Below are 27,540 nucleotides of genomic sequence, written 5' to 3' on the forward strand. Positions count from 1 at the left end.
TTTGACATCCATTTGCCAGATTTCATGAAATGTGGCAATTGCTAACATGATTCGGATAGACTTAAGCATCGCCACGAGTGAGAAAATCTTATCATAGTCAACATCTTGAACTTGTCGAAAACCTTTTTGCGACAGTTCAAGCTTTGTATATAGTAGTACTACTATCGGCGCATGTCTTCCTCTTAAGATCCATTTATTTTCAATGGCTTGCCAATCATTGGGCAAGTTAACCAAAGTCCACACTTTGTTCTCATACATGGACCCCATCTCAGCTTTCATGGCCTTAAGCCATTTTGCGGAATCTGGGCTCATCGGCGCTTCCTGATACGTCTCCGTCATATCTATAATTTTTGATTGTTACATGCAAATATTATACAACTTTCATATACTTTTGGCAACTTTTTATACTATTTTTGGGGACTAACACATTGATCTAGTGCCCAGTGCTAATTCCTGTTTGTTGCATGTTTTTTGTTTCGCATAAAATCCATATCAAATGGAGTCCAAACGGGATAAAAACTGACGGAGATTTTTTTGGAATATATGTGATTTTTGGCAAGAAGAATCAACACGAGACGATGCCCAAGGGGGCCATGAAGCAGGGGGCGCGCCCCAAGGGGTTAGGCGCGCCCTGGGCCCTCGTGGCCACCCCGTAAGGCGGTTGGTACCCTTGTTTCGCCGCAATAAAGCTAATATCCGGATAAAAATCGTGTCCAAATTTCAGCCCAATCGGAGATACGGATCTCTGGGAATTCAAGAAACGGTGAAAGGGCAGAATCAGGGAACACAGAAACAGAGAGAGATAGAGAGACAAATCCAATCTCGGAGGGGCTCTCGCCCCTCCACCGCCATGGAGGCCATGGACCAGAGGAGAAACCCTTCTCCCATCTAGGGAGAAGGTCAAGGAAGAAGAAGAAGGGGGGCTCTCTTCCCCTCTCCCCCGGTAGCGCCGGAACGCCGCCGGGGCCATCATCGTGTGACGGCGATCTACACCAACACCTCCGTCATCTTCACCAACATCTTCATCACCTTCCCCCATCTATCTACAGTGGTCCACTCTCCCGCAACTCGTTGTACCCTCTACTTGAACGTGGTGCTTTATGCTTCATATTATTATCAAATGATGTGTTGCCATTGTATGATGTCTGAGTAGATTTTCGTTGTCCTATCGGTAATTGGTGAATTGCTATGATTGGTTTAATTTGCTTTTGGTTATGTTGCTCTCCTTTGGTGCCCATCATATGAGCGCGCGCGGATCACACCATAGGGTTAGTTGTATGCTGATAGGACTATGTATTGGAGGGCAAGAGTGACAGAAGCTTCAACCTAGCATAGAAATTGATGCATACGAGATTGAAGGGGGACCAATATATCTTAATGCTATGGTTGGGTTTTACCTTAATGAATGTTAGTAGTTGTGGATGCTTGCTAATAGTTCCAATCATAAGTGTATAGAATTCCAAGTCAGGGATGACATGCTAGCAGTGGCCTCTTGTAACGCCCTCGATGCGGCTATATCTCCCACGTGTCGAAGCACGACTTAGAGGCATAACCACATTGAAAGCAATGTCGCAAGTGAGGTAATCTTCACACAACCCATGTAATACATAAGGGAAAGAGATACCTAGTTGGCTTACAATCGCCACTTCACATAATTACATGAATAAAGCATTACAACAACCAGATACAATCAAGGTCCGACTACGGAACCGAAATAAAAGAAGAACCCCAAATGCAACAAAGGTCCCCAATCGACCCCAACTGGGCTCGACTACTGGTCGACTAGAACGAAACAACGTAAAGGACAAGATCTTCATCGAGCTCCTCCTGAGCTTGGTTGCGTCACCTGCACAGTAACATCGGCACCTGCAAACTAGTTTCGGAAGTATCTGTGAGCCACGGGGACTCAGCAATCTCGCACCCTCGTGATCAAGACTATTTAAGCTTATGGGTAAGGTAAAAGGTATGAGGTGGAGCTGCAGCAAGTGACTAGCATATATGGTGGCTAACATACGCAAATGAGAGCGAGAAGAGAAGGCAAAGCACGGTCGATACAAGTATGATCAAGAAGTGATCCTAAAACAACCTACGTCAAGCATAACTCCAACACCGTGTTCACTTCCCGGACTCCGCCAGAAAGAGACCATCACAGTAACACACGCGGTTGATGCATTTTAATTAAGGTCAACTTTAGGTTTTCTACAACTAGACGTTAACAAATTCCCATCTGCCCATAACCGCGGGCACGGCTTTCGAAAGTTCAAATCACTGCAGGGGTGTCCCAACTTAGCCCATGACAAGCTCTCACGGTCAACAAAGGAATAGACCTCCTCCCGAGACATTCCGATCAGACTCGATATCCCGGTTCTTCAAGACATCCTCGACAATGGTAAAACAAGTCCAGCAAGACCGCCCGATGCGCCGACATCCTGATAGGAGCTGCACATATCTCGTTTTCAGGGCAACACCGGATGAACACTATGTACAGCTAAAACCAGCCCTCAAGTTTCCCCGAGGTGGCGCCGCAAGTGGCTCTAGTTTGGACCAACACTTAGATAAGCACTGGCCCGGGGGGTTAAAGTAAAGATGACCCTCGGGATGCGCGACTCCCAAGGGAAAAAGGCTAGGTGGCGAATGGTAAAACCAAGGTTGGGCCTTGCTGGAGGAGTTTTATTCAAAGCGAACTGTCAAGGGGTTCCCATTATAACCCAACCGCGTAAGGAACGCAAAATCCGGGAACATAACACCGATATGACGGAAACTAGGGCGGCAAGAGTGGAACAAAACACCAGGCATAAGGCCGAGCCTTCCACCCTTTACCAAGTATATAGATGCATTAATTAAATAAGATATAATGTGATATCCCAACAAGTAAACATGTTCCAACAAGGAAACATCTCCATGTTCCAACAAGGAACAAACTTCAATCTTCACCTGCAGCTAACAACGCTATAAGAGGGGCTGAGCAAAGCGGTAACATAGCCAAACAAAGGTTTGCTAGGACAAGGTGGGTTAGAGGCTTGGTTAAACAATATGGGAGGCATGATAAGCAAGTGGTAGGTATCGCATCATAGGCATAGCAAAAGAGCGAGCATCTAAGCAAGCAAAGATAGAAGTGATTTTGAGGGTATGGTCATCTTGCCTGAGATCTCGCAAGGAAGAAGAACGAGTCCATGAAGCAGACAAACGGAACATAGACGAACGGGTCCTCAGAAACGCGATGTAACCGAAACCAACCCGAAGAAGCAAACACCAGAAAGAAGCATACAACATAGTAAACAACCAACACATGAACATGGTATGATATGCGGGATGCGGTATGCGATGCATATGCATGATTTGACAAGGAATGATAGGATCTGGTCTCAACTTAGAAAAACCAAGTGTTCCACTGGAAAGGTGAGATGAAATCGCTTGAAAACGATATAAAGATCACCGGAATCGGAGTTACGGTTTGGAAATGGCAAGTGATACAAATATGGCCACGTTCTGCGATTTACAGCAAGTAGCCAACTAAATGCAACAAGCTGAACATGCTACAGCACTCAAACATGGAAACAAAATACATGGTAGGGATCCATTCATGATGCTTAACAAAAGTCTAGCACTGAGCTACGTCTAATTCATCCATTAACAGGTTCAAACAGGCATTGCAAAAATGCATATGGTAAACAGATTTCAGACTTAAGAGAAATTAACACTAGCCTGGAATTTCAGATCAGATAGCACACTTCGGAGCATGAAAACTATATGCTACAGGACCTGAACATGCCAAAGTAAAGCATGGCACAGAACTACTCAAAGAGCTTAACAAAATTACCTTAGTGACCTTGAGCCAAAAGGGATCAGAAAATACAATCGCAAGCATGTGAACATGAAAAAAACATAATCAGTTCTCAGACTTAGTGAAAACTGGAGCATGCTGAAAACAGATATCAAGTAGGCATGTTAACGAGCTCGATGCACTCACTACAGAGCAAGGCATGACAGTCTAAGCATACACCCAACAAGAATACACATTACAAAAGCTATACATGGCAATAACAATAACATGGCATGCACGGATCAACTACAACATCCTCGGCAAAATCGCTAATCAAGTAGACAATCTGCCCAGATTCACGAAATAGCAAAAGTAGAGCTCGATTGACTCAATCTAGGGTTCTCCATAATTGCAAAAAAAAGACATGGATGGATAGAGCACTACAATATTAACAAAACATCCTTACTGATCATCCTCAAAAGAGGCACGGATCACTAGGAAACAACATGAACATATGGCATCATGAAATGAACAGATCAAGGACTTGGTGGAAATGCTAAGTCCCTGAAATCAGCATTACCAAGTGCCTCACTTAGCAAGCTTGTGCTAGTCACCACACACATCACAAAAATAATATGGGTTGCACCTCTGGATAGATGGCAAAACCCTTAAAAAAACATATGTAGAGCTCATAGGCATATCATGCACACAATAATCATGGCAAAAATGACAAATATCTAAATGGAGCAGCAGATCTGACAAATAACTCAAGTAGCACTCTTCTAACAGCATTTCGGGCATCAAGATGAACTCAAATGAAAATGATGCAATGAGATGAAATGATGTGATCTCTGAGACGAACATTTTGATATGCTATATGCATGAATCGGAGCTACGGATGCAAAGTTACAGCAGGTCAAAGTATGCAAAATGAATCTGAGAGAGGGGAAGAAAGTCAACCCTAGGGTTAGGGTTCCAGATCGGATCTGGATCTGGGCACTGTAGCGGCAGGTTTCCCGAGGAAGGTCGGCCGGAATCGAGGTCGCCGGAGCCACTGGATGTCGCCGGAGGAAGCGGAGCTCGCCGGAGCTTGGTCGGGGAGGCGCGGTGCTCGGTGGAGTGCCTCGGGCGGCGCGGGCGAGGACGGTGGCCGGCGCCAGTGGATGGGGCGGCGGACGCCGGTGGCAGCCGCGACGGTGGCCGGTGCCGGCGTCGGTGGCGGGCGGGGCGGCGGGCGGCGGGCGCCGGTTCACGGGAGGACGAAGGCGGCTCGGGCGACGCGGCCTCGGGACTCGGGCGGCGGCGTGCTGGCGATCCGGGCCGGGCAGGCCCCACCTGGGCTCTGCGGGCCGGCGCGGTGGCGAGAGAGAGAGGAGGCGGCGCGGGAGCTGAGGTGGCGGGCTCTCGTTGGCTGAGGCGACAGAGGCGGTGACGTGTCGCCTCCCGGTTGGCCGGGGCGACATGGCGGTTGGATGGACGGGTCCGCCGGCGGGCGGACATGTCCAGCGGTGCGAAGAGAGGTGAGATCTAGGGTTTCGGGGAAAGATCCGAAAACGAAAATGAAGGGGTCTATTTATAGAGGTAGAGGGAGCTAGGAGAGTCCAAATGAGGTGCGGTTTTCGGCCAAGCGATCGTGATCGAACGCTCTAGATGATATAATAGGTTTAGGTGGATTTTGGGCCTAAATAGAAGGGTGTTGGGCTGCAACACACACGAGGCCTTTTCGGTCGCTCGGTTAACCGTTGGAGTATCAAACGAAGTCCAAATGGTACGAAACTTGACAGGCGGTCTACCGGTAGTAAACCAAGGCCGCTTGGCAAGTCTCGGTCCAATCCGGAAATGTTTAATCCCCACACACGAAAGAAAGGTAGAAATGACCACCGGAGGAGAACGGAGCACCGGAATGCAAAACGGACAACGGGAAAAATGCTCGGATGCATGAGACAAACATGTATGCAAATGAAATGCACATGATGACATGATATGCAATGCATGACATGCAAGCAATGACAAGGCAACAACAGCGAATAACTAGAGGACACCTGGCACATCGATCTCGGGGCATTACAGCACTCCACCACTACGAGATGATCTCGTCCCGAGATCTAGAATGGCACCAGAGGGAAAACGGAAGAGAAAAAAAGAAGAGGTAAAACTAAGTTGCTTCTTTGACAAATGAGTGAAACTACGAACCTTGAAAGGTTGAACAAATTGAAAAAAAGAATGCAACGAGGAAGACAAAGTTGAAAGCACTCCAGTAGGGAAGAGTAACGAGGAAGACCAACTTCGAGCAGCACTCCGGTTGAAAAATTATGCAAGACTTGATAAGATGAAAAGAACTTGAGCAGAGGGCACAACACTCCGGTTAAATGTATAAACCGAGAAAAGAACACAGTCCTGAGCAAACAAGAAGATGGGTGAAAAGAACAACACCACAATGCCTCCTTAACGAAAGCATAGAATATAGATAATTGAAATAAAAGAATGGAGAAGAAAATGTCAACTTCTGCCACAAAAGAGCTTGAAAAGGCATCCTCAGGAGAAAAGTCGAACAGAGTTGTTGGAACACCAACAACGAAAAGAACAAGGTTGTAGTGGGCTTATGGAGAACATCTCAAAACTATGAGGTGAAATTCTGCCACTAACAGAAACGATATATTAGATTGATAACAACAAGGAGATGAGAAGCTTAATTCACCGGGAGGATAGATGAATAACTTGGGTCATTTATAAACACCATAGATAGCAACAATCCTTAGGGAAGGCTTTAGGTGAAATATGACCCAAGATAATTCCAACGAATAGGTTGATGGATTTAAAATATCCCAATCTTGACAGCATGTGAATCATGCAAAACATGAACTCAAATTATCAAGAATGACATAATACCACCTCCAATGATACGATAGACAGAAATGCACTCCGGATTACAAAATGAAGAAAGCTTGAGTTTCTTAGAAAAGAATCTCGATGAACACTCCGAGAAGGAATATAAATCCTTGATGAACCATCATGTAGAACTTTCATGAGAACTCCGAAAATAAAAGAAATGATCAATCGAAATGGAGGATGAAAGGAATAAGGTTGAAGCCTTGCAATGATTTAAATGGATCTCGCGATGAAATAATTGAGAGAACATGGAACTCCGGGAAAGAAAGATGAGCACTTGAAACCCAGAATAAGTATGATGAACCACTCCGAAAAAATAGGAATTGAATAAACTCGATGAAACAAGAATAAGAATTACATTATGCGTATCCTTCACCAATTAAAATTGATGACAAGCAATGGAATTGGCATACTACTTATTCTGGTAGAAAGGATTAAGCGAGATATATCAAAACTTGAGAAAGGTCTTCCACGAACCACCGGTAGGATTAAAACAACGAATAAATTGATATGATAACAAAAGAAGAGAATCTGGAAGAACCACCATAAGAATTGAAAAAGAACGAAGAGAAGATAAAGAAACACCGGAAAGAATTAGCAAATGAATGAAGATGCTTGAGAGAATCTTGATACATGAGAACGAGGGGATCACGAACTGAATAGAGATCACTTGAACGAAGCACCGGTAAAATAGGAGAATGATAACTGACAGCTGAGAATGAATAAACCTGAAATGATGGACTCCGGATAACAAACTGAGAAGCCTCTTGAATTGCTCCGGATGGATAAAAGAATTTTGACAATCAAAAAACAATTATGAGAGGATGGCCTCTAACTAGAACCACGAATCTTTAAGAGAATGGAGCAAGATTGAGAGAAAAATTCTTCTTCGGTCTTCAAAATCTGAGAATTACGACGAGAAACACCACCAAGAATTGTTGAGACACTCTGGAATGAAGAATGGAAAGGTTGAGCCAACGATGAAAAGAATTTGAATGATCTTGGAGAAAGACATTTAACTGATGATAATTCATTCTTAGGTCAAACTTCGAAAAGAAATTTGAGGATAGCTCCGGGAAAATAAGAAGTCAGGTAAGATCCTGGAAAAAGACCTGTGGGTTAGGGCCCACTGAAAAGAAAACACCGTTGAACGATTTAAAAGAGAGAAAGCACTAGTTGAATTAAATGGCTTGAATGAGATAACAACCCCAAAATAGGTTGAACGGATCTTGAATGACAGACGAGCCCATTGAGATATCTTGAACACTCCGGAATAATTGAATAGCGAGAAATGAATTATTATGAGGTGTACCGGTATGAGAAGGTATTTGAAACGAGGGAAAAGGGATATGAGATCCACACCGAAAGCTTGATTTGAAACCATCGGAGAATAAGAGAATGAAGAATGACGAACTAGTAGAACATCTTCATGGAAACCACCGGGTAAGAACATTGACGGAAAAGAGTGGAGAGACTTCACAAAAATAAAAGGATACTTGATAAAGAAATCTGAGTCCTTGAAGAAAACAAGGGTGGGAGGGTGGGAAAACAAAGACAACTTGGAACGGATGAAGCAAACACCGTTGAGAAGAACTGATAAATGATCTTACGGTTGTAGAAATGATCGGATCCACTTGAAGAGAAACACGCCGGTTGAAAAGGATTGACATGACAATCTCGATTATCATGAGGATTGGTATTCACATCGGAGTATGAGAACACCATTTAGGAAAGGTATGGAATCAACTCTTGACTTCGAAGCAACTCGAATACCACAACTCAAAACAAAAACAAAGGACTGGCTTGCAGAATAAGCCGGAACAAACATATGATAGAGATTTCGTCTGAAGTTTTCGTGGTGGGGCCTACACGGGCTCGATCGTACATCACCATCATGTACAAGGCAGTGCACATGACATACAAAGCGTCCCCGAGTCAGCATAGCCAAGGACTCTTTAAGACACAACGAGACCACTGTAAAACCGACCGTGAATAGGCGGACCACTAGATGTCGAACCCCAATTTCATATCATACACCTGTTGGAAAGATATCCTCAGAGCTACTTGAATTCCCTCCTATGAAACTCCCGAACCTTTCCGGTTATGCAATCAGGTGTTGGGGATACAGGGGAAGCATAATATCTCACCCAAATCTAACAAATCCTACATCCAGCTGTATCCATCCTTCAACACATAACCGAGAAAAACTTCGGAAACCATCTACCTCAACCTTCAAAAAACATCCGTTATACAAGTTATGGCGATACTCCCGAACTCCCGCCCCAGTACTGGGTGGTGTCGAGGTTATCTCGCCAACGAACTGCATAAAAGAGATTTTCGATGTCCGCGTGCTAAACTCAGGTATTCCAGAACTGCAATGATAAAATTATGACGACAACACCTCAGAGCTCAACTCCCCGGGACACTTCCACAAAACCCCTGACAGGAGGCACCAAGACAATGTTCTCGTCATAAAACCATCGAAACGATTCCAAGATACCCGCGTGATCCTAAAAAAAAATTTAGTGAAATTTGAGAAGAGAAGAGTCAAAACTCTACGTCAGGATGCCTTACCAAAGCGATGAGGAGACTGAGGAGTAAAAAGAATTCCTAAAATCTCCGATATATGATTCCTAAATGACTCAAAACATTTTTCTAGACTCAACAACGACTGCTAAAAACGATCAAGCAATGGGGGCTCCTAAGGTCAGGGAAGGCTCTGATACCAACTTGTAACGCCCTCGATGCGGCTATATCTCCCACGTGTCGAAGCACGACTTAGAGGCATAACCGCATTGAAAGCAATGTCGCAAGTGAGGTAATCTTCACACAACCCATGTAATACATAAGGGAAAGAGATACCTAGTTGGCTTACAATCGCCACTTCACACAATTACATGAATAAAGCATTACAACAACCAGATGCAATCAAGGTCCGACTACGGAACCGAAATAAAATAAGAACCCCAAATGCGACAAAGGTCCCCGATCGACCCCAACTGGGCTCCACTACTGATCGACTAGAACGAAACAACATAAAGGACAAGATCTTCATCGAGCTCCTCCTGAGCTTGGTTGCATCACCTGCACGGTAACATCGGCACCTGCAAACTGGTTTTGGAAGTATCTGTGAGCTACGGGGACTCAGCAATCTCGCACCCTCACGATCAAGACTATTTAAGCTTATGGGTAAGGTAAAAGGTATGAGGTGGAGCTGCAGCAAGCGAGTAGCATATATGGTGGCGAACATACGCAAATGAGAGCGAGAAGAGAAGGCAAAGCACGGTCGATACAAGTATGATCAAGAAGTGATCCTAAAACAACCTACGTCAAGCATAACTCCAACACCGTGTTCACTTCCCGGACTCCGCCAGAAAGAGACCATCACAGTAACACACGCGGTTGATGCATTTTAATTAAGGTCAACTTTAGGTTTTCTACAACCGGACGTTAACAAATTCCCATCTGCCCATAACCGCGGGCACGGCTTTCGAAAGTTCAAATCACTGCAGGGGTGTCCCAACTTAGCCCATGACAAGCTCTCACGGTCAACGAAGGAATAGACCTCCTCCTGAGACATTCCGATCAGACTCGGTATCCCGGTTCTTCAAGACATCCTCGACAATGGTAAAACAAGTCCAGCAAGACCGCCCGATGCGCCGACATCCTGATAGGAGCTACACATCTCTCGTTTTCAGGGCAACACCGAATGAACACTATGTACAGCTAAAACCAGCCCTCAAGTTTCCCCGAGGTGGCGCCGCAAGTGGCTCTAGTTTGGACCAACACTTAGATAAGCACTGGCCCGGGGGGTTAAAATAAAGATGACCCTCGGGATGCGCGACTCCCAAGGGAAAAAAGCTAGGTGGCGCATGGTAAAACCAAGGTTGGGCCTTGCTGGAGGAGTTTTATTCAAAGCGAACTGTCTAGGGGTTCCCATTATAACCCAACCGCGTAAGGAATGCAAAATCCGGGAACATAACACCGATATGACGGAAACTAGGGCGGCAAGAGTGGAACAAAACACCAGGCATAAGGCCGAGCCTTCCACCCTTTACCAAGTATATAGATGCATTAATTAAATAAGATATAATGTGATATCCCAACAAGTAAACATGTTCCAACAAGGAAACATCTCCATGTTCCAACAAGGAACAAACTTCAATCTTCACCTGCAGCTAACAACGCTATAAGAGGGGCTGAGCAAAGCGGTAACATAGCCAAACAACGGTTTGCTAGGACAAGGTGGGTTAGAGGCTTGGTTCAACAATATGGGAGGCATGATAAACAAGTGGTAGGTATCACAGCATAGGCATAGCAAAAGAGCGAGCATCTAACCAAGCAAAGATAGAAGTGATTTCGAGGGTACGGTCATCTTTCCTAAGATCCCGCAAGGAAGAAGAACGAGTCCATGAAGAAGACAAACAGAACGTAGACGAACGGGTCCTCACAAATGCGACGTAACCGGAACCAACTCGAAGAAGCAAACACCGGAAAGAAGAATACAACATAGTAAACAACCAACACATCAACATGGTATGATATGCGGGATGCGGTATGCGATGCATATGCATGATTTGATAAGGAATGATAGGATCTAGCCTCAACTTGGAAAAACCAAGTGTGCCACTGGAAAGGTGAGATGAAATCGCTTGAAAACGATATAAAGATCACCGGAATCGGAGTTACAGTTTGGAAATGGCAAGCGATACAAATATGGCCATGTTCTGCAATTTACAGCAAGTAGCCAACTAAATGCAACAAGATGAACATTCTACAACACTCAAACATGGCAACAAAATACATGGGAGGGATCCATTCATGATGCTTAACAAAATTCTAGCACTGAGCTACGGCCAATTCATCCATTAACAGGTTCAAACAGGCATGGCAAAAACGCATCTGGTAAACATATTTCAAACTTAGAGAAATTAACACTAGCCTGGAATTTCAGATCAGGTAGCACACTTCGGAGCATGAAAACTATATGCTACAGGACCTGAACATGGCAAAGTAAAGCATGGCATGGAACTTCTCAAAGAGCTTAACAAAAGTCCCTTAGTGACCTTGAGCCAAAAGGGATCAGAAAATACAATTGCAAGCATGTGAACATGGCAAAAACATAATCAGTTCTCAAACTTAGTGAAAACTGGAGCATGCTGAAAACAGATATCAAGTAGGCATGTTAACGAGCTCGATGCACTCACTACAGAGCAAGGCATGAAAATCTAAGCATACACCCAACAAGAATACACATTACAAAAGCTATACATGGCAATAACAATAACATGGCATGCACGGATCAACTATAACATCCTCGGCAAAATCGCTAATCAAGTAGACAATCTGCCCAGATTCACGAAATAGCAAAAGTAGAGCTCGATTGACTCAAGATAGGGTGCTCCATAAGTGCAAACAAAGACATGGATGGATAGAGCACAACAATATTAACAAAACACCCTTACTGATCATCCTCAAAAGAGACACGGATCACTAGGAAACAACATGAACATATGGCATCATGAAATGAACAGATCAAGGACTTGGTGGAAATGCTAAGTCCCTGAAATCAGCATTACCAAGTGCCTCACTTAGCAAGCTTGTGCTAGTCACCACACACATCACAAAAATACATGGGTTGCACCTATGGATAGATGGCAAAACCCTTAACAGAACATATGTAGATCTCATGGGCATATCATGCACACAATAATCATGGCAAAAATGACAAATATCTAAATGGAGCAGCAGATCTGACAAATAACTCAAGTAGCACTCTTCTAACAGCATTTCGGGCATCAAGATGAACTCAAATGAAAATGATGCAATGAGATGAAATGATGTGCTCTCTGAGACGAACATTTTGATATGCTATATGCATCAATCGGAGCTATGGATGCAAAGTTACGGCAGGTCAAATTATGCAAAATGAATCTAAGTGAGGGGCAGAAAGTCAACCCTAGGGTTAGGGTTCCAGATCAGATCTGGATCTGGGCACTGTAGCGGCCGGTTTCCCGAGGAAGGTCGGCCGGAATCGAGGTCGCCGGAGCCGCTGGATGTCGCCGGAGGAAGCGGAGCTCGCCGGAGCTTGGTCGGGGAGGCGCGGTGCTCGGCGGAGTGCCTCGGGCGGCGCGGGCGAGGACGGTGGCCGGCGCCGGTGGATGGGGCGGCGGACGCCGGTGGCAGCCGCGACGGTGGCCGGTGCCGGCATCGGTGGCGGGCGGGGCGGCGGGCACCGGGCGCCGGTGCACGGGAGGACGAAGGCGGCGCGGGCGACGCGGCCTCGGGCCTCGGGCGGCGGTGCGCTAGCGATCCGGGCCGGGCGGGCCCCGCCTGGGCTCCACGGGCCGGCGCGGTGGCAAGGAGAGAGAGGAGGCGGCGCGGGAGCTGAGGTGGCGGGCTCTCGTTGGCTGAGGCGACGGAGGCGGTGACGTGTCGCCTCCCGGTTGGCCGGGGCGACGTGGCGGTGGGATGGACGCGTCCGCCGGCGGGCGGACATGTCCGGCGGCGTGAAGAGAGGTGAGATCTAGGGTTTCGGGGAAAGATCCGAAAACGAAAATGAAGGGGTCTATTTATAGAGGTAGAGGGAGCTAGGAGAGTCCAAATGAGGTGCGGTTTTCGGCCACGTGATCGTGATGGAACGCTCTACATGATAGAATAGGTTTAGGTGGGTTTTGGGCCAAAATAGAAGGGTGTTGGGCTGCAACACACACGGGGCCTTTTCGGTCCCTCGGTTAACCGTTGGAGTATCAAACGAAGTCCAAATGGTATGAAACTTGACAGGCAGTCTACCGGTAGTAAACCAAGGCCGCTTGGCAAGTCTCGGTCCAATCCAGAAATGTTTAATCCCCACACACGAAAGAAAGGTAGAAATGACCACCGGAGGAGAACGGAGCACCGGAATGCAAAACGGACAACGGGAAAAATGCTCGGATGCATGAGACGAACATGTATGCAAATGAAATGCACATGATGACATTATATGCAATGCATGACACACAAGCAATGACAAGGCAACAACAGCGAATAACTTGAGGACACCTGGCACATCGGTCTCGGGGCGTTACACCTCTCCCACATAAAACTTGCTATCGGTCTATTTAATGTAGCCAATTTCTTAGGGACAATCTCGCAACTCCTACCACTACTTTTACACACTCGCTATACTAACTTTATTGCTTCTTTACCTAAAACATCCCCTAGTTTTTATTTACGTGCTCTTTATATTCTTGCAAACCTATCCCGTTACACCTGCAAAGTACTTCTAGTTTCATACTTGTTCTAGGTAAAGAGAACATTAAGCTTGCGTAGAGTTGTATCGGTGGTCGATAGAACTTGAGGGAATATTTGTTCTACCTTTAGCTCCTCGTCAGGTTCGGCACTCTTACTTACCGAAAGAGGCTATAATTGATCCCCTATACTTGTGGGTTATCAAGACCTTTTTCTGGCGCCGTTGCCGGGGAGTTATAGCGTGGGGTGAATATTCTCGTGTGTGCTTGTTTGCTTCATCACTAAGTAATTTTTATTTGTTGTTATAAGTTGTTATCTATCTTTAGTTATGGATATGGAACAGAAATACCAAAAAAATTAGTTGTACCTACTACACCAATGGTTGATGAACCACTCAAAATCTATCACACTCCTGAAGCTTTTTACTTGGATCATCTTCGATCCCTATGTGCTCGTGCTGAAATCCCAACTAGCTTAGTTGAGGGAAAATCTTTAGATGACCATGCTTGTTATGTGCGACACCGCTTATCTCAAAAAGGGAAACTTTTACTGGATCAAATTCATCGTTTGCAATGTTATGCTTGGAATTTATGTGAAATATATGATGTTACTTGTTGTTCTGAAAACCCTAAGAAACACCTTCCCTACCAATGTGAGTTTAGTGGTAATGGAATCGTATCTTCGTATGCTAAGGGTGTTTATAATTACTATGATGTTCAACAAATTGAAGAATTTGTACTTTTAAGGATTCTTATGAAATTGCTTCTTTGATTGAAAAGTATGATGCTACTCTTTACAAATATGAAATTTTTTCCAAACTTAAATATTGTTACAATAATTATGCTTCTAATGCCTATGTTAAACCATATATTGATGACTCCTCCACTGTCCAAGAAGAGACTAATATTTTGCAGGAGTCTATGGAAGAAGGAATTGATGAAAATGTGGGCTCGTTGGATGAAAAAGATGATGAGGAGAGCGAAGAACAAAAGGAGGAAGGGCGGATTAGCTACCCATGCCCACCTTCTAATGAGAGTAACTCTTCAACTCATACATTGTTTAATTTCCCTTCGAATTTACGAAAGGATGAATGCTATGGTGATTGTTATGATCCCGTTGATTCTTTTGAAATGTCCCTTTTTGATGATGCTTGTGGCCAAGATGCCAATATGAATTATGCTTATGGAGATGAACTTGCTATAGTTCCTTATGTTAAACATGAAATTTTTGCTATTGCACTCACGCATGATAGTCCTATTATCTTTTTGAATTCGCCCGACTACACTATATCGGAGAAGTTTGCCCTTATTAAGGATTATATTGATGGGTTGCATTTTACCATTGCACATGATAATTTTGATGAATGTAATATGCATGTTCTTGATGCTCCTACTTGCAATTATTATGAGAGAGGAACTACATCTCCGCCTCTCCATGTTTCCAATATGATAAAATTGCAAGAAACTGTTTATACTATGCATTGGCCTTTACTAAGTATGCATGAATTGTTCTTTTATGACATCCTGATGCACATGAAGAGAGTTAGACTTCGTTGTTGCATCATATATGCTCACTCCTAAATCAAAAATCATTGTTAATTAAAATTCGCTTTGATATACCTTGGGATCCAGGTGGATCCATTACTTGAGCACTTTATGCCTAGCTTAATGGCTTTAAAGAAAGCGCTGCCAAGGAGACAACCCGGAAGTTTTAGAGAGTCATTTATTTCTGTTGTGTGCTTTTATAAATTTTAAAATTAAAAATAATGTGCCAAGATTTTCCTTTAGGATGTTTACATTGCTTGTTGGTTTGTGCGGTGCAAGATAGAAACTTTGGCTGTAGTGCATGATTTTACATTTTTTACTGGAACGTCAAACAGTTCTGAAACTTTTTGCACTGTCTTTATATACAAATTGATTATTTTCTTAATTGTTTCAGAATTTTTGGACTACCAGAAGTATGGTGAATGTTCAGATTACTACAGACTGTCCTATTTAAGACAGATTCTGTTTTTGATGCATAGTTTGCTTGTTTTGATGAAACTATCGATTTCTATCAGTGGATTAAGCCATGTAAAAGTTATATTATAGTATCTACAATGCAAAAACAAAATATGAATTGGTTTTCAATAGTACTCAGAGTAGTGATTTACTTTATTATACTAACGGATCTTACCGAGCTTTCTGTTGAGTTTTGTGTGGATGAAGTGATCAAAGATCGAGGATGTCTCGATATGAGGAGAAGGAGGAGAGGCAAGAGCTAAAGATTGGGGATACCCAAGGCAACCCAAGTAAATATTCAAGGATACTCAAGCGTCTAAGCTTGTGGATGCCCTGGAAGGTATCCCATGTTTCTTCAACAAGTATCAGTATGTTTTCGGATTCGTTTCATTCATGCGATATGTGCAAATCTTGGAGCGTCTTTTGCATTTAGTTTTCACTTTTCTTTTATGCACCATGATGGTATGAGATAGTCCTTGGTTGATTAATAGAATGCTCATTGCATTTCACTTATATTTTTTGAGTATGGCTTTATATAATGCTTCATGTGCTTCACTTATGTCATTTGAAGTTTGGATTGCATGTTTCTCTTCACTTAGAAAACCGCCATTTGTAGAATGCTCTTTTGCTTCACTTATATTTGTTAGAGCATGGGCATAACTTTTGTAGAAAGAATTAAACTCTCTTTCTTCACTTATATCTATTTGGAGAGATGACAGGAATTGGTCATTCACATGGTTAGTCATAAAATCCTACATAAAACTAGTAGATCACTGAATATGATATGTTTGATTCCTTGCAATAGTTTTGCGATATAATGATGGTGATATTAGAGTCATGCTAGTGGGTAGTTGTGGATTGTATAAATACTTGTGTTGAAGTTTGTGATTCTCATAGCATGCACGTATGGTGAACCGTTTTGTAACGAAGTTGGAGCATGTGGTATTTATTGATTGTCTTCCTTATGAGTGGCGGTCGGGGACGAGCGATGGTCTTTTCCTACCAATCTATCCCCCTAGGAGCATGCGCGTAGTACTTTGTTTCAATGACTAATATATTTTTGCAATAAGTATGTGAGTTCTTTATGACTAATGTTGAGTCCATGGATTATACGCACTCTCACCCTTCCATCATTGCTAGCCTCTTCGGTACCGTGCATTGCCCTTTCTCACCTTGAGAGTCGGTGCAAACTTTGCCGGTGCATCCAAACCCCGTGATATGATACGCTCTATCACACATAAGCCTCCTTATATCTTCCTTAAAACAACCACCATACCTACCTATTATGGCATTTCCATAGCCATTCCGAGATATATTGCCATGCAACTTTCCATCATCATCATATACATGACTTGAGCATTCATTGTCATATTGCTTTGCATGATCATAAGATATCTAGCATGATGTTTTCATGGCTTGTCCGTTTTTTGATGTCATTGCTACGCCAGATCATTGCACATCCCGGTACATCGCCGGAGGGATTCATATAGAGTCATATCTTTGTTCTAGTATCGAGTTGTAATATTGAGTTGTAAATAAAAGTGTGATGATCATAATTACTAGAACATTGTCCCATGTGAGGTTATCAAAATAAAAGTGGCCAAAGAAGCCCCCCAAAAAGAGAGAGGACAAAGAAGCCTACAAAAAAAGAAAAACAAGAAAAATGAGAGAAAAGAGAGAAGGGATAATGTTACTATCCTTTTACCACACTTGTGCTTCAGAGTAGCACCATGTTCTTCATATAGAGAGTCTCTTGAGTTATCACTTTCATATACTAGTGGGAATTTTCATTATAGAACTTGGCTTGTATATTCCAATGATGGGCTTCCTCAAATGCCCGAGGTCTTCATGAGCAAGCAAGTTGGATGCACACCCACTTAGTTTCTAGTTTGAGCTTTCATACACTTATAGCTCTTAGTGCATCTGTTGCATGGCAATCACTACTCCTCGCATTGACATCAATTGATGGGCATCTCCATAGCCCATTGATTAGCCGTGTTGATGTGAGACTTTCTCCCTTTTTGTCTTCTCCACACAACCTCCACCATCATGTTCTATTGCACCTATAGTGCTATATCCATGGCTCATGCCCATGTATTGCATGAAAGTTGAAAAGGTTTGTGAACATCAAAAGTATGAAACAATTGCTTGGCTTATCATCGGGGTTGTGCATGATTTGAATGCTTCGTGTGGTGAAGATGGAGCATAACCAGACCATATGATTTTGTAGGGATAACTTTCTTTGGCCATGTTATTTTGAAAAGACATGATTGCTTTATTAGTATGCTTGAAGTATTATTGTCTTAATGTCAAATGATAGAATATTGCTTTGAATCACTCGTGTCTTAATATTCATGCCATGATTAGATTACATGATCGAGATTATGCTAGGCAGGATTCCACATCAAAAATTATATTTTTTTATCATTTACCTACTCGAGGACGAGCAAGAATTAAGCTTGGGGATGCTGATACGTCTCTGTCATATCTATAATTTTTGATTGTTCCATGCCAATATTATACAACTTTCATATACTTTTGGCAACTTTTTATACTATTTTTGGGGACTAACATATTGATCCAGTGCCCAGTTCCAGTTCCTGTTTGTTGCATGTTTTTTGTTTCACATAAAATCCATATCAAACAGAGTCCAAATGGGATAAAAACTAACGGATAATTTTTTGGAATATATGTGATTTTTCGGAAGAAGAATCAATGCGAGACGATGCCCGAGGGGGCAACGAGGCAGGGGGGCGCGCCCCAGGGGGTCAGGCGCGCCCTGGGCCCTTGTGGCCACCCCGTATGGTGGATGGTGCCCTTCTTTCGCCGCAAGAAAGCTAATATCCGGACAAAAATCGTGTCTGAATTTCAGCCCAATCTGAGTTACGGATCTCTGGGAATTCAAGAAATGGTGAAAGGACAGAGTCAGGGAACACGAAAACAGAGAGAGACAGAGAGACAGATCCAATCTCGGAGGGGCTGTCGCCCTTCGCCGCCATTGAGGCCATGGACCAGAGGGGAAACCCTTCTCCCATCTAGGACGAAGGTCAAGGAAGAAGAAGAAGAAGAAGAAGAAGATGGGGGGCTCTCTCCCCCTCTCTCCCGGTGGCACCCAAACGCCGCCGGGGCCATCATCGTGTGACGGCGATCTACACCAACACCTCCGTCATCTTCACCAACATATTCATCACCTTACCCTATCTATCTACATCGGTCCACTCTCCCGCAACCCGCTGTACACTCTACTTGAACGTGGTGCTTTATGCTTCATATTATTATCCAATGATGTTGTAAGGGCATTTCCCTACTTTGTGTTTTGGATGATGATGACGACCCTTTGTTGGTCTAATCATGTACTAAGTGTTTTAGGTTTTCGGTATTTAGGCCTACTTCGGTTAGCTATTCTCTTTAAAAGGAAAAGATCGAAGCTGGTGTTATCTACGCCTTTCATCTCTTTTGGTCGTAGGGAACCCGTACTATCAAGGGGGAATCCACATTGGAAAAATTGGAGGAATCTTTTCACGTACACTTACCTCACCCCTCTCTTGCCTTCCTTAGTTGTGAGAGAGAGCTCTTCCCTTCTTATCCTACTGCTTACTGTGGCTTCCCAGCGGTTGTACCGCTCTCTGGAGCGGTTGTACCGCTCTGTGGAGTGGTTGTACCGCTGGTTCTTGGCGCTTACCAGTTTTGATCGAGCGGTTGTACCGCTGCTTCCGGGCGGTGGTACCGCCACCATGCTCAGCAAAGACTAGGGCGGTTGTTCCGGCCAAGTACCGGTCAGACTTCTGTTTTGATGCGTTACTCGGGCGGTGGTGGCCCGGTTGGTCCAATCGTACTGGTACCGCTGGTGTCCGGAGCGGTTCTACCACTCAGGACTTAGCCGCTCGAGTGCTCAAGGCCAAGCGGTTGCATCGGTCCTGTACCGCTCGACTACCGCACTCAGGGGTGACTCCCTACTGTTTCTATGCGGTGGTTGAGCGGTGGCTGGGCGGTTGGTCCGGTTTTTCTCCTAAACCGGTACTACCGCCTGGTCACCGGGTTGTACCGCTTGGTAGGGTTCTGCACGTAAACCGCAAGTCCCGGTTGTACCGGGATAAGGAGGAGTTGTACCGCTGCAGTACATAAAACGCAGTAATGGTTGGATTTTTAGGGTTGCAATTTAAGGGTGCTTCTTCCACCTACCACACCTACCTCTTACCTCTCTCACTCCACCATTAATGCTACTCAAGCTCTCTTGCCCGGTCTCTCTCTCTCTCTCTAGCCACTCAAACTCGTTGATTTGCTAGGGATTGAAGGAGCAGACCTAGATCTACACTTCCACCAAAGGATATTTGCTTCCCCCATACTTTCTTGTGTGGATTTTGTTACTCTTGGGTGTTTGAGCACGCTAGACGGTTGAGGTCACCTCGGAGCCACATTCCATTGTGCCGAAGCTCCGCGGTTTCGTTGGGAGCCTCCAATTAAGTTGTGGAGAGAGCCCCAACCTTGTTTGTAAAGGTCCGGTTGCCACCTCCAAGAGCACCAATAGTGGAATCACGACATCTCGCATTGTGTGAGGGCGTGAGGAGAATACAGTGGCCCTAGTGGCTTCTTAGGGAGCATTGTGCCTCCACACTGCTCCAACGGAGACGTACTTCCTATCAAAAGGAAGGAACTTCAGTAACACATCCTTGTATTCACCGGCTCCACTCTTGGTTATTTCATCCCTTTACTTGTGCAAGCTTATTTGTGTTATATACCTTGCTTGCTTGTGTGCTTGTTGTTGTTGCATCATATAGGTTGCCCACCTAGTTGCATATCTAGACAACCTACTTTGACTCAAAGTTTAATTTGGTAAAGAAAAGCTAAAAATTGTTAGTTGCCTATTCACCCCCTGAGGGAGTCCAGGATTAGGGGGTCTCCGGACAGCCGGACTATATCCTTTGGCCGGACTGTTGGACTATGAAGATACGAGATTGAATACTTCATCCCGTGTCCGGATGGGACTCTACTTGGCGTGGAAGGCAAGCTAGGCAATACGGATATGTATATCTCCTCCTTTGTAACTGACCTTGTGTAACCCTAGCCCCCTCCGGTGTCTATATAAACCGGAGGGTTTTAGTCCGTAGGACAACATACAATCATACCATAGGCTAGCTTCTAGGGTTTAGCCTCTTTGATCTCGTGGTAGATCAACTCTTGTAATACTCATATCATCAAGAACAATCAAGCAGGATGTAGGGTATTACCTCCATCAAGAGGGCCCGAACCTGGGTAAACATCGTGTCCCTTGCCTCCTGTTACCATCCGCCTTAGACGCACAGTTTGGGACCCCCTACCCGAGATCCGCCGGTTTTGACACCGACATTAGTGCTTTCATTGAGAGTTCCACTGTGTCATCATCATAAGGAGGATGGCTCACCTTGTTGTCAAGGACAACATCACCTCTGGGGGAGCCCTGGCTGTAGGCCAAACTCTCCGACTAGGCGGCTTCATCATGACCGCTCTCTCGGCCGCGACACCGACGATGACTTCTCGGGTCATCGAAAATAGCCTCCACATCGGCTCTAAATTTGCCAAGCATATGGATCCGATGGAGCTCTCCTCTTTGAACGAGCTCTTGGATCGCATCGCTGCTCTGGGAGTCACTACGGACTATGATCGGATCGGGCTTAAACCCGACCAAAGGGAGATTAACTCTCCGCCGGTCACCCATCAGATAGCGGTGGTGGAAGAGCAATGCGGCGATTCTCCCTCTATCCTGAGGACGAACTATGTTCGGATTCCCGAGCTCCCCGAGCCGGATACTCGCTCACGGGAGGACAGCGCCCTAACCCTGAACCCAGAATCAGGCTACATACCGAACCCACGGGGCAACATCCCAGAGCCCGAATTTCCAAGATCGGAAACTCCTCTGCACCGGGATCATAGATTGGGTCAAGGTCTCGACTTAAATCCACCCACCCACCCGGATACAAATGATCTTTCCCACATTAGGCAAGCGCCCCAAGAGACAGTACATCACTATTGGGCCAGATTCCTCCTTGTAATGAACAAGGTCAAGGACTGCCGCGAGGAAGACGTGATTTCGTTCTTTTGCAACAATTGCACGGACAAGGGAGTCCTCAACGCCATAAGTCGCCATGACATAACACACTTCGCTGACTTGGCGGCCATAGTACGGAAATACCATGCAATGGAAAGTGCCTGGAAAACCCAAACGCAATTTTGGGATACTCCAGCTCTAACAAAACCCCCAGTCCGGACTAAAAGGGTGCACTCTCATAAGTTGCCCGACTCAATTACAAAGAAGCAAAAGCCCACTACAAGGCGTGGAACCGTATTGGAGGGATGGCCTAACGGACCCTGCAAAATCCATAGTACAGCGGATACCATATCAACACACAACCTTAGAGCATGTTGAGTACTCCGGCAGGTGGCCAAAAGCGGTGAGGATCTCCTCACCCAAAATACCTCAGAGCACCTTCCCATGGATAACAATACAGTATTGACGGTCTTCGAGACCTTCGCCGCAAATAATAGGCACAAGCGAGCACTCCGCAGCCTTGCCAAAGTCTTCCATGTGGAAGCAATAAATCCATGGAGCGACACGGCCATCACCTTCAATGCCAGTGACGAACCTAAATTCCGAACAGCCCGAACACCAGCTGCTTTGGTCGTCAGTCCAATTGTGGACGGCTTTCGGCTCACTAAGGTGCTCATGGACGGTGGCAACGGATTAAACCTCATTTATGAGGAAACTCTCCAAAAAATGGAAATAGACAGCAACCGTATTGAGCAAAGCAGTACGACCTTCTGAGGAATCATCCCTAGTCGGGAGGCACGATGCGCTGGGAAAATCACACTTGATGTGGTATTCGACACTCCGGAGAATTACAGGTCCGAAGAAATTACCTTCCAAGTGGCCCTGTTTAGTAGCGGATACCATGTCCTTCTAGGGCGGGAGGCATTCACAATTTTTCAAGCCATACCCCATTATGGGTACATGAAGCTCAAAATGCCCGGACCCAATGAAATCATCACTCTAGTTAGTGATCCGGACATAGCACTCCGCGCCAAAGACAAAACAGCCGCATTAGCCCTTGAGGCATTATCCGAAGCCCTTGTGGCGGAGGAGTTAACCGTGCTATGCTCCACGGTGGACAGGGACGATGTCATACTAGGCAAAAGATCCAAGTCCACCTCCTTTAAACCAGCGGACAAAATAGTTAAATTCCAAGTCCATCCAACGGACCCCACAAAAACAGCATCCATTGGGGCACCATTAGACCCCGCTGTAGACGCCGCACTATGCGAGTTTCTGCGCAAGAATTGGGATATATTCGCCTGGCATCCTTTAGACATGCCAGGAATCCCACGCAGATTGGCCGAGCATAGCCTTAATATTCTAAAAGGATTCAAGCCGGCCAAGCAGACTCTTCGGCGTTTCTCTGAACCTAAGAGACAAGCCATGAGAGAGGACCTCGCCAAGCTACTGGAGGCCGGATTTATTAAAGAAATAAAACATCTGTACTGGCTAGCAAACCTGGTGATGGTACCAAAGAAGGACAAATCCTGGCGCCTATCTGTCGACTTCAAAGACCTTAATAAGGCTTGCCCAAAGGATCCCTTCCCACTCCCTCACATTGATCAAATCATCGATGCTACCGTAGGACACGAATCATTGTGCTTCCTCGACGCATACTCTGGTTACCACCAGATTAAGATGGCGAAGTCTGATCAAGCCGCAACGACATTTATCACACCATATGACCCCTTCTATTTTAACACAATGCCCTTTGGGCTCCAAAACGCTGGCGCAACATATTAGCGCATGATCCGGATATGTCTGGAAAAGCAGATTGGTAAGACTGTGGAGGCATATGTAGACGATGTGGTCATTAAAACCAGACACGTCGATTCTTTAATAGACGACTTGAGGCTCACGTTCACCAATCTCCGAACATATGACATTAAGCTCAATCCGGAAAAATGTGTTTTCGGCGTTCCCATCGGAAAACTCCTGGGCTTCATCGTCTCCAGCAGAGGAATTGAAGCAAATCCAGCTAAAATCCGAGCCCTGTCGCAGTTGGCTATCCCAACTGACCTCAAGCAAATCCAGAAATTAACTGGATGTGTGGCGGCTTTAAGCCGCTTTATCTCCCAATTAGGAGAAAATGCGCTTCCCCTCTATCGCGTTCTTCGGCGTACCGAACACTTCGAGTGGACGGACGCAGCCACGGCCGGACTGGAAGAAATAAAAGGCATCTTGGCCACCAACCCAATCTTGGTCGTGCCAACGGTTGGCGAACCTATGCTATTATATATAGCGGCAACTCACCAAGTTGTAAGCACAGTGCTCGTCGTCGAACGAGAGATGGACGGACATAAATTCCCACTTCAAAAGTCGGTATATTATGTATCCACCGTCCTCACTCCATCCAAATCACGGTACCCACATTATCAAAAGATAGCATACGCGGTATTCATGGCATCCCGGAAATTACGACACTACTTTCAAGAGTGTTCAATCACGGTGGCCTCTGAAGTACCACTCAATGACATAATAAATAACCGCGATGCCACGGGCCGGATTGCCAAATGGGCCATCGAGATCCTCCCGTTCGACGTAACATACAAACCACGGCGAGCCATTAAGTCGCAAGTATTGGCTGATTTCGTCGCCGAATGGATGGAAGCCGAACTCCCTAAAGAGTACGGTGCATACTCCAATTGGATCATGCACTTCGATGGCTCTAAAATGCTGGCTGGTCTGGGGGTTGGCGTCGTCTTGACGTCCCCCACCGGAGATACAGTGCAATACGTACTCCAAATACTATACACGGACTCCAATAACGCAGCCGAATACGAGGCCCTATTACACGGTCTCTGGATGGAAGTCTCCATGGGCATCCAATGCCTAGAGGTGCGTGGGGACTCGAACCTCGCAATATCCCAAATAAATGGAGACTTCGATGCCAAGGATCCGAAAATGGCGGCATATCGCAGCGCCGTTCTCAAAATGTCATCTCGGTTCGAGGGGCTTGAATTCCACCATGTGGCTCGGGAAAACAACCAGGCGGCGGACATCATCGCCCGTATCGGCGCTAAACGCGACCCTGTCCCGCCGAACATCTTCCTGGAAAGACTGTCTAAACCATCCGTGGTATGGGAAGGGGACACCGGCAAAAATAGTACAGACCCGGCCACAACCCCAGATACCGAACACTCTGACACAATCGGAGGCTCTGCTACCGAAATAACACCTTCACCCCATGTGATAATGGCCGTCATCGCCCCATGGACAGAACCATTCCTGGCCTACCTAATTAGGCAGGAACTACCCAAGGACCAAAATGAGGCACGTTGCATAGTGCGGCAATCTAAAGCCTACAAGGTCCATGAGGGAGAGCTTTATAAGAAAAGCACAACCGGAGTCCTTCAAAGGTGCATCTCCGAAGAGGAAGGGCGGAAGCTTTTGGCAGAAATCCATGCCGAACTCGGAGGCCACCACGCCGCAGCCCGGGCCCTTGTAAACAAGGCCTTCCGTATAGGTTTTTATTGGCCGACGGCCTGGGCAGATGCACAACATCTTGTACAACATTGTGTCGGTTGCCAGCTTTTTGCAAACCAAAGCCACATGCCACCTACCGCCCTGCAAACAATCCCCATTACTTGGCCCTTTGCGGTCTGGGGGCTTGATATGGTCGGACCCCTTAAAGGGGGAACCCATAAGAAAAAATACTAACTGGTCATGGTGGATAAATTCACCAAATGGATAGATGCCAAACCTCTCAAAACGGCTGAATCCGGACCGGTGATAGACTTCATATCCGGGGTTGTGCACCGTTATGGCGTCCCCCACAACATCATCACTGACAACGGCAGGAACTTTACAGCCGACGAGGTGAAACTTTGGTGTAGCAAGATGGGCATCAAGCTCGATTATGCTTTTGTCTATCATCCGCAAACTAACGGTCAAGTAGAACGAGCGAATGGTCTTATCATGAGCGGCATTAAACCTAGATTAGTCCGATCCTTAAAGGAATCAGACACTCATTGGGTAGAGGAGCTCGACTCCGTACTATGGGGGCTGCGGACCACGCCAAATTGCACTACCGGATACACACCATTTTTTATGGTGTACGGCGGTGAGGCGGTGCTGCCTTGTGACGTAATTCATGACTCACCTCAAGTGCGCATGTACGAAGAAAGAGAGGCCGAGCTCGATCGGCAAGACAGTTTGGATGCCCCGGAGGAGGAGCGCGACGTGGAAAAAGCCCGTTCCGCATTCTATCAGCAACAGGCTCGAAGGTATCAAAGCAGAGAAGTGCGGGCCAAAACCTATAACGTTGGCGAACTAGTTCTATGCCTGCCGGAGAAGAAAAAGAACAATCTCAAGCCGAAATGGGAAGGTCCCTTCATTATCGACCAGGTTCTGACCAGTGGAGCGTACCGTCTGCAGGATGGATCAGATAATCGACTCGAACCAAACCCATGGAACGCAGCCAGACTTCGAAGATTCTACACCTAGCGCCGGACACTATGTTTGTCTCCTTACATCCATCAATTTTTTACACATCTGTTTTCTCTCTCTTTCTTTCTCTTTTTTCTCTTCAAGGCCCTAAAGGGCTACACTTGTGTCTTGGTTACACAATCTTGACGCACTAACCGCGCTCAATATACCTGGGGGCTTCTTATACAGAAGCTCAATCTAATTACCTTTCCGGGCTTTATGCCCCGCACATGTGTTATTCTTTTGCATGTACCTTTTCTCGCCATTATATGCATCGATATGACTTAAGTTTTGGCCAAGCTGGGTTGCCTGGCTCTTGTATTTATGCCCTACGTTCCCATTAATTAGGCTACAACATAAGGGGAGCACCACTGTGATTGTTACTGCCGGGTCAGCCGGATGTGTACCTCAGACTGGGTGAAGCCGAAAGCTAGCGTTCTTAAGGGAAGATTCAGTCGGTGAATAAAAGATGACTTTCATTTAAATAACTACACGCCCCCAGATGTTTTTAGCTGCGTCTCGCAGTTCGGACATGCACATTAGGGCATGCGTACCCAGGGAAAGGAACCCTTAACGGAATTATTCTCCCTGGAAGATGTTTCTTACTATCCATGTAATATAACATAGCTAGTTGGGTACTTGTCTGTTCAAGCACTTATGACCCGTACGCCTGGTTTCCACGCATACCGTGGTTTTTACATAACCGAGTGGGTATTCAGATACACTATGGACTATCGGGTCCAGAGGTCGAAGCGAAAAGGTCCACCATGACAAATGATTTACAATCCGGCTAGGGACATTGCATATGTCACTTGAAGTACATAGTCACTAAGATGATTAAATTCTTCTTCTATTCCATCCAACAGACTGTCTAGCCTACAATCCTGTTGGGAATACTTTGCGGCTAATTCTAGTTGATCATACACTAAACTGAAAGGGATCTCTTTCCCATCGGGCCCCACAGGTCTGACTTCGGCCATGTGGTTTGGGTCTGCCTTGGTATATCGTGTCTTCACCATAGCCCAGGCTTCCCTTGCACCTTGTCGGCAGGTGGATATCTTCCATAATCGGAAGCGTCGTCGCGCTCCCTTGAGCTTCTCTATAAGCTCCCCCATGCCTCCTAGCGGGGACGCGGATGGCCACAAGGCTTGAGCAACAACCTG

The sequence above is a fragment of the Triticum urartu genome, chromosome 1A, assembly GCF_056163025.1.
Source record: "Triticum urartu cultivar PI428250 chromosome 1A, HENAU_Tu73, whole genome shotgun sequence".
NCBI classification, from domain to species: Eukaryota; Viridiplantae; Streptophyta; class Magnoliopsida; order Poales; family Poaceae; genus Triticum; species Triticum urartu.